The following is a 9,935-nucleotide window of genomic DNA, read 5'->3' as shown; positions in this document are numbered from 1 at the left end:
TAATAGAATAGAAGCTTAAGCTCTATACACTTTATAGTACATCTACCTGAGTTCGATAAGGCAATAGAGACAATATAATCAACTATATCTAGGCAATGTAAGGCAGTAGTACCTAATAGCTAGGGCTACTCAACTTAGTAGGCTTAGACTATATACTTTAGATAGCTAAAGTGCTACTAAGGAGGAGTAGTAATAGAGCTACTACGCTACTAGGCTATAGCTAGGCACTACTAAACTATAAAAGGTATAAAGCTAAGGCGTAGTTCTTTACCCTACTAAGGGAGGTCAATATAGTAGAGTAGCTTAAAGATATAGTAGATACCTTAATATATAAGCTAAGATAATAACCTTTATACTTTTCTTAAAAACGCCGATTGCAAAGGAACCGCTGAGCCAAAACCGAATCTAACAATATAAGCGTTCTTAGCGTACCCGATTACCCCTATCTACGCTGTCGTAGAGGGGGCGTAGCGGCTACGTAGGTCGTAGTAGCGATAGTGGTAGCCCGGCGTTGGGCACCGTAGGTCGCCACATTGCGGCTAACGTGTACGAATACCTCAACCGACGTAACTAAAGACTTAGGCTCCCTCCTATAGGAGCTATAAACGATTGGAATATATATACCGAGGGCGTTAGCGACAAGCGATCGAGGCTTCTATAGGAATTCTATACCCTAGTGTCGCTAAAGATATAGCTATATATATAGGTAGCTATATATATATATTATTATAAGGTGTTCTAAGACGAGCTAAACTGCCTTTACAATATATATAAGCTATATAGGAGCGTCGACTATATTAAAGAGGAGGTTATATAAATCAAGAATAAGGTTAGGATATAGGCGAGCATTAGAGGTATATAAGCGAGGACCTAGGTATAAATAGTAGAGTAGGGTGTAGCTACGACGGTAGTTCCCTAGCTATTTAAAAGCTATATTTAGTATATACCGAAGAAACTATTCTATAAACTTATAGTAGACCTTAGGTAGGCGCCTATAGATATCGTCAATAGGAGTATAGGTAATATAGTCTAGGTGGTCAATATAGCTATAGCGACGATAGGAGCGACGATAGGGGATAGTAGAAGTAGTATAATCGTAGTATAGAAGTTACTAAAGAGTAGGAATATAGTAGTTACCTTTAAGGAGGACTACTAGGTATAGTTTACTAATAAGGACAATAAAACGTAGATTATAACTATATTTAGAGCAACTACAATGTTTAAACGCTATACCTTTATAGTACTTATAAAGGGTATTTAGCTAGCTACCTTAACAAAGTATAGAGGTGACGCTAGCCGCCTAGCAATGAACTTAGCGAAGAAAAACAAAGTCTAGATTATATATATAAGGCTATAAATACTATAAGGTAATACTAAGGATAGTTAAAGGCTATAAACAATATATATACTAGTCGAGCTATATATAGTTGAGGAAGTAGTAAGGCTTATTGACTAAGAGGTCTTACTTAATTATATAGTCTACTTTTATAAACACTTCGAAGGCGTAGTATATATAATCCTATATTTTAAATATAGGAAGTAGAGATATAAAACAACGTTCTATAAAGAGGAAGAGGTATATTGTCTAATCTATATCTATATAGCGTATAGCGATAGCGATATAGTAAGGAAGCGAGAGGTAAGATGCCTAGTGAAGATTGACCTAGCTAGGAATAGGCTAAAGTACATTAACTATAGGAGCGCCTATATAGCCTTTGATATAAGCTATAAGATAGTAAAGGAGTAGCGCTAGTATATAAGGGAGTAGTTTAACAACCGCCTACTTACCTTTTATATACCTTAGCCTTAGGTGATAGCAACAACGGGGGTAAGTATACAATATAGGAGCTAGGAGGATAAGTTGGGAGAATAGCGCCTAAGGAAGCGCCCTACTAAGGTAGGCTAGCCTACCGATATCTAGAGGATAGAGCGCTCTAACAATATAGACCTATTCTAATTTAAAGTACTTTTATAAACCTTCTAAAGAGCTAGGGTATAGAATAGGAACGCTATTTATATAGTACCCCTATATAGTATAAGTATAGAGCTAACTTTATAACCTAATATAGTGATGACTAAAGGCCTCTATCCTATACCAAGTATATAGCTATAACGTTAAAAGTACTCTACTAGAATACCGATAGCAATAGAAACTACTTTAACTAAGTGCTAGAAGGTAAAGAGGAGTTCGACCTAGTAGCGATTTAGGAGCTATCGATTTACTTAGATATAACCCTCCTAGCCTTACCCTATAGGCGAGGCAGCTAGTATAAGATAGTATATAGTGCTAGTAGGGTAGTGCTATATATAAGTAAACGCTTTAACTATATAATATAGTTGGCTAAGGCAGGAGAAGATTAGGTAGCTATAACGTTTAAGAAAGAAGGATCGAACCCCTTTATAGTATAGTCTATTTATTTGCCTAATTAGGAGCTAGGGTAGTGGTCGCTACTCTATACTCTAGTAGAGTAGAAGCTAAAAGGGTACAATATACTTATAGGCAACTTCAACGTCTATTACCTAATATAAGATAAGTACAATAGGACCTCTTGATTAGTAAATATATTGCTCTAGATCGTAGTAGAATAGGAGCTTAAGCTTTATATACTATATAGTATATCTACCTAAGTATAGCAAGGCAATAGAGATAGTATAATCGACTATATCTAGGCAATATAAGGTAGTAATGCCTAGTGGCTAGGACCTTTTGACTTAGTAGGCTTAGACTATATACCCTAGGTAGCTAAAGTACTACTAAAGGGGAATAGTGGTAGAGCTGCTATACTATAGAGCTATAGCTAGGTGCTACTAGACTATAAAAAGTACAAGGCTAAGGCCTAGTTCTTAACCCTACTAAAGGAGATTAGTATAGTAGAAGAACTTAAGGATATAGTAGATACCCTTATATATAAGCTAACTAGTATCATAGACGTAGTAGCCCTATATTATAAGCTTAATTAAAGGTCCTATACACTATAGTAGAACCTTAAAGTCGATAAGGCAATACGAGAAGTGAAGAGGGCTAAACACGCCTAGTAGTCAAGCTATATAGTAAGCTTCTAAACGTATTACTATAAGGCGGTATAGCGTTTTAAATGCTATACCTATTGGTTATAGACGCTATACTAGTACTACTCGCTTACTAGGGCGTCGAAGGAGTAGAAGCTAATATAGGATATTAAAAGGTGGGTATAGCTTCGAAGCCACTAATATCCTAAGCCTCTAGCGTTGCTAGCGCTCTAGCTAGGACCTAGTAAGCCCTAGAGCGCTATAACGTATATTTAGAAGGCTAAGGCGCTAGTAGGGCGCTTCTTTCCTACGCTATAGGCGTAGTACAATAGTATCCCCGACCGAGATTAGCCTAAAGGGTCTTTTCGTAATACTATACTTATCGACTAGGAGGTCTATAGAGCTAAGATTATAGAGATTATAAGCTATATAGGATTAAATAAAGCGCTTAGCGAAGACCTTCTTACTAACAAGTTCCTTAAGGCCTATAATAAAGAGGATAAGCTATCGAAGATACTTATAGCGATTATATACATTTATTTTAAACTAGAGCACTTCCTATATAGATTCTATATAGTATAGGTAGTCGTCTTTAGGAAGCTAGGGAAGTCTTTAAAATAGTTGATAGAGGTAGGGGTATATTGCCTAATATCGCTATTTAGTATAGTAGACAAGATTATTAAGGCGGCTATTATAGACTAAGTAATATATATAGCCAAGGTGTATAAGCTGCTCCTAGAGATATAGATAGGCTTCTAATAGTATAGGTCTATAAAGGTAGTAATCTAGGTAGTGACTAATATAGTAAAGACGGCGTAGGTATATAGCGTTTATACTTTGCTATTGCAATTGGACCTAAAAGGCGTTTTCGACTAGGTCGACTAGATCTAGCTACTATATATACTCTAGGAACTAGGCTTCGAGAGGAAGCTAATTATACTTTTAAAGAGCTACTTCAAAGATTGTACAACGCGCTTATAGTTTAATAGGATTATAGCCGAGCCTATAACTCTATAGTAAGGTACATTGTAGGGCTCGCTATTATCGCTAGCGCTATTTATCCTTTTTATTACCCCCTTGTTCTATACCCTCGAAGTATATACTAAGCTCCTAATGGTTAGGTATATAGATAACACTAACCTTCTTATATTTAAATAGGATATAGTAGTGTACTACTATATACTAGAGAGGGGGTTTACCGAATATAAGAAATAGGCTATAGAACAAGGGATATAGTTTAAGCTAGTGAAGAGCGAGCTTATCCACTTTATAAAGGTATAGTAGCTATATATAAAGGTCGTTAATATCCTTAGCGAAGGTTAGCTAGGACTTATACCTATAGAGTTAATAAAGTTCCTAAGTGTATAGCTAGACTATAAGCTCTCGTTTTAAATATATAAGAAGGCGGTTGAGGCTAAGATAGCTATATAGAAGTTTACCTTTATAAGACTTATAGTAAAGATATATAGGGTATATATTATATAAGTTTAGAAGATCTATATAAAGGTTATTAGGAGCGTCCTTTTATATAGAGTAGTAGTATAGTATACCCTAATGCCAATTAGAGGAACTCTCTATAAGATTGTATATAGCTTTAGTATAATATAGTTGGGCTACCTTTAGGTAGTTACAAGTATATATAAGGCTATACTAGTCTATAACCTAGGAAGTAAGACCTAGGTACCCTTTATCAATCTATACCTCAACTACTAGATAGTATATACTGAGTAGAGGCTTTAGAAAACTAGGCTTATATAGCTTCTATATAATATCTATACGAAGGTAGTATTAAAGTTGAAGAAGTAGCGCTATATATACTATACCCTAGTAGTAGGACTAGCTATAAGGGAGTCTTCTATAGAGTAGAGGCAACTATAGGCTAAAGACTAGCTCCTTATATACTGCCTAGTAATAGTAGTAGAGGTATAGAGCGAAAGCGATAAGGACGACGATTAGAGGCTCTAGGAGCTATAGCTATATACTAATATAGATATAGCTATAGTAGAGGAGTAGAAGGTATATAGAGAGCTATAGATATACTATATAGACGCTAGGAGGCTAGAGAGGGTACGTTATAGAGAAGTAGTGGACCTATATACTTTAGAACCCTTTACCTAAATACTATAGGTAGATAAGGATCTTAGTAAAGTATAAAGCTCCCTTTTTATATAGGTGTAAACTAAGGCTATTAGCCTTAGGTAGTTCCTATTCTAGAAGAGGGTACTAGATATACCTATACTACTTTGTCGCTATAGTAAGGTACTTAAGACCGTTATCTACTTTGTAATATACTATAGGGACTCTATAGTAATTGTAGGAAGGCCTTACGTCTAAGATCGATATATACTATTTACATTGTTTAGGAGTAGGAGAGGCGCTTAGAGGCTTATAGGATAGCTAATGCGTATTAGACGTCTATAGGAGTATTAGCTAGCGTTTAAGCTAAATATCGAAGGCGAGGTAGGATATAGGGGATCAGTGGAAAGCTCTATAAGTATATAGTAGGAGTATAGTAGCTAGGACGATATAGTAGAGGAGCCTTTAGCGGCTAGCTACGAGGACTAGAGTATAGGCAAGAGGCGTAAAAGGAAGAGGAAGAGGCGTAGAAAGGTTGGCCTCTAGCTACTCCCCTTAAGTATATAGCGCGCCTAGTGGCTATAGCACTTACGCTAGGAGCGTATCGTATATATAAGTGGCACGTAATAGGCTATATAGGCTGCTATATCTTCGTCGCTACTAGGCTAGAAAGGTAAGTTCTAGCGAGTTGGAGAGAAGGAACTAGGGAGGCCCGCCTTATATAGTGGGAACGTAGTGTAGGCGCTACGTATAAGTGGTGTATATAGAGGTAGAGGGACTGCTTGCCCTTAGTAGCGAGGCGCTAAGTGCCTCTTCGGTATAAGATTAATAATAATAATAATAATAATAATATATAAGCTAACTAGTATCGTAGATATAATAGTACTATACTAGAAGTTTAATCGAAGATCCTATATACTATAGTAGAACCTTGAAGTTAATAAAGTAATATAGGAAGCGAGAAGGGCTAAGTATATCTAGTGATCAAGCTATATAACGAGCTTCTAAGTGTATTACTATAAGGTAGTATAGCGGTTTAAGTACTACGTTAAACGGTTGTAAACGCTATATTAGCACTACTCTTTCGCTAAAGCGTCGAAAGAGTAGAAGCTAATATAGGATATCGAGAGATAGGTATAACTTCGAAGCTACTAACGCTCTAAACCTCTAGCGTTGTTAACGCTCTAGCTAGGGCCTAGTAAGCCCTAGAGCGTAGTAATATATACTTAGAAGGCTAAAGCGCTAGTAAAGCGCTTCTTTTCTATACTATAGGCATAGTACAATAGTATCTCTAACTAAGACTAGCTTAAAGGGTTTTTTTATAATACTATATCTATCAACTAAGAGGTCTATAGTATTGAAATTATAAAGATTATAAGCTATATAGGATTAAATAAAGCGTTTAGCAAGGACCTTCTTATTAATAAGTTCTTTAAGGCCTATAATAAGGAGGGCAAGCTATTAGAGGTACTTATAGCAATTATATATACCTATTTTAGGCTAGAGCACTTCTTATATAGATTCTACGCTATATAGATAGTTGTCCTTAGGAAGCTAGGGAAGTCTCTAGAATAGCTAATAGAGGTAGAGGTATACTACTTAATATCGCTACTTAGTGTAATAGGCAAAATAATTAAGGCGGCTATTATAGACTAAGTAATATATACGACTAAAGCGTATAAGCTACTCCTAGAGATATAAATAGACTTCTAGTAGTATAGGTCTATAGAGGTAGTAATCTAGGTAGTGACTAATATAGTAAAGACAGTATAGATATATAGCACCTACACTTCGCTATTGCAACTAGACTTAAAAGGCGCTTTCGACTAGGTCGACTAAGTCTAGCTACTATATACGCTCTAGGAACTAAGCTTTAAAAGGAAGTTGATTATATTTCTAAAGAGCTACTTCGAGGATTGTATAGTGTACCTATAGTTCAATGGGATTATAGCTAAGCCGATAACCCTATAGCAAAGTACGCTATAGGGTTTACTATTGTTGCCAACGCTATTTATCCTCTTTATTACCCCTCTATTCTATACCCTCGAAATATATATTAAGCTCCTAATAGTTAGGTATATAAATGACACTAACCTTCTTACATTTAAATAGGATATACCAATATACTATTGTATACTACAGAGAGGGTTTACTAAATACGAGAAATAGGCTATAGAACAAAGGATATAGTTCGAACTAGCGAAGAGCAAGCTTATTTACTTTATAAAGGTATAGTAGCTATATACAAAGGTCGTCAATATCCTTGGCGAAGGTCTGCTAGGGCTCGTATCTATAGAGTCGATAAGGTTCCTAAGTGTATAGCTAGACTATAAGCTCTCGTTTCAAGTATATAAAAAGGCGGTCGAAGCTAAGATAGCTATATAGAAATTTGCCTTTATAAGACTTATAGCAAAGACGTATAGGGTATATATTATATAAGCCTAAGAGATTTATACGAAGGTTATTAGAAGCGTCCTTTTATATAGGGCAATAGTATAGTATACTCTAACGTTAATTAGAGGGACCCTTTATAGGATTGTATATAGCTTTAGTATAATATAGTCGAGCTACCTCTAGGTAGTTGCTAACGTATATAAAGCTATACTAGTCTATAACCTAGAAAGTAAGACCTAGGTATCCCCTATCGACCTATACCTCAACCGCTAGGTAGTATATATCGAATAGAGGCTCTAGAAAACTAGGCTTATATAGCTTTTATATAATATCTATATAAAGGTAGCGTTAAGATTAAAGAAGTAGCGTCGTATATACCGTGCTCTAGTAGTAGGACTAGCTATAAGGGAGTCTCCTATAGAGTAGAAGCAACTATAGGCTAAGGACTAGCTCCTTATATACTGCCTAATAGTAGTAGCAAAGACGTAGAACAAAAGCAATAAGGACAACGATTAGAGACCTTAGAAGCTATAGCTATACGTCGACGTAGATATAGCTATAGTAGAGGAGTAGAAGGTAGATAGAGAGATATAGATATATCGTATAGACGCTAGAAGGCTAGAGAGGGTATACTATAGGGAAACGATAGACCTATATAACTTAGAGCCTTCTACCTAGGTACTATAAATATATAAGGATCTTAGCAAAGTATAGAGCTTCCTTCTTATATAGGTATATATTAGGGCTATTAGCTATAGGCAGTTCCTATTCTAGAAAGGGGTACCGAATATACCTATACTACTCTACTACTATAGCGAGGTACCTAAGACCGTCGCCTACCTTACAATATACTATAAAGACCCTATAGTTGCTATAGAAAAGCCCTATATCTAAGACCAATATACATTGCTTATACTACTTAGAAGTAGGAGAGGTGCCTAAAGGATTATAGGATAGCTAATATATACTAAGCGTCTATAGGAGTACCGGCTAGTATTTGAACTAAACGTCGAAGGCAAAGTAGGATATAAGGGAGTAGTAGAGAGCACTATAGGTACGTAGCAGGAGTATAGTAGCTAGGACAATATAGTAGAGGAGCCTCTAGCGGCTAACTATAAGAACTTAGGCGTAGGCGAAAGGTATAAGAAGAGGAGGAAAAGGCGTAGGAAGGTCGGCCTCTAGCCACTCCTTATAAGTATATAGCGTACCTAGCGGCTATAGCACCTATACTAGGAGCGTATTATATATATAAATAGTATACAATAGGCTATATAGGCCGCTATATCTCTGTCGCTACTAAACTAGAAAGGTAAGTTCTAGCAAGTTGGAGAGAAGGAATTAGAGAGGCCTGCCCTATATAGCGGGAACGTAGTATAGACGCTATATATAAGTGGTATATATAGAGGTAAAGAGACCGCTTACCCTTAGTAGTAAGGCACTAAATGCCTTTTCGATATAAGATTAATAATAATAATAATAATAATATTTATAGACGACTTTAATGCCTACTACCTAATATAAGACAAGTATAATAGAACCTCCTAATTAGTAGATATACTACTCTAGATTATAATAGAATAGGAGCTTAAGCTCTATATACCTTGTAATATATCTATCTAAGTTCAATAGGGCAATAGAGATAATATAATTGACTATATCTAGGCAATATAGGGCAATAGTACTTAGTAGTTAAGGCTATTCGACTTAGTAAGCTTAGACTATATACCCTAGGTAGCTAAAGTGCTACTAAGAGGGAGTAGTAGCAAAGCTACTATACTACTAGGCTATAGCTAGGCGCTACTAGACTATAAAAGGTACGAAGCTAAGGTATAGTTCCTTACTCTACTAAGGGAGGTCAATATAATAAAATAGCTTAAAGATACAATAGATACCCTAATATATAAGCTAACTAGTATTATAAATATAGTAGCACTATACTAGAAGCTTAATTAGGGATCTTATATACTATAGTAGAACCTTAAAGTTAATAAAGTAATATAGGAAGTAAAGAGGGCTAAATATACTTAGCGATTAAGCTGTATAGCAAGCTCCTAAATATACTACTATAAAGCAATATAGCGGTTTAAGCGCTATACTAGATAGTTGTAGACGCTATATTAGCGCTACTCTTTTACTAAAGCATTAAAGGAGTAGAAGCTAATATTATTATTATTATTATTATTAATCTTATACTAAAGAGGCACTTAGTGCCTCGCTACTAAAGGCAAATAGTCCCTCTACCTCTATATATACTATTTATATATAGCGCCTATACTATATTCCCGCTATATAGGGCGGGCCTCCCTAGGCTTCCCTTTTCTAACTTGTTAGAACTTACCTTTCTAGCCTAATAGCAATAGAGATATAGTGGCCTATATAGCCTATTATACGCTACTAGCTTATATAGTACGCCCCTAGTGTAAGCGCCTTAATCGCTAAGTATATAGTATATACAA

The sequence above is a fragment of the Thermothielavioides terrestris genome, chromosome 2 (assembly GCF_000226115.1).
Source record: "Thermothielavioides terrestris NRRL 8126 chromosome 2, complete sequence".
Taxonomy (NCBI): domain Eukaryota; kingdom Fungi; phylum Ascomycota; class Sordariomycetes; order Sordariales; family Chaetomiaceae; genus Thermothielavioides; species Thermothielavioides terrestris.
Note: the sequence above shows the minus strand (reverse complement) of the source record.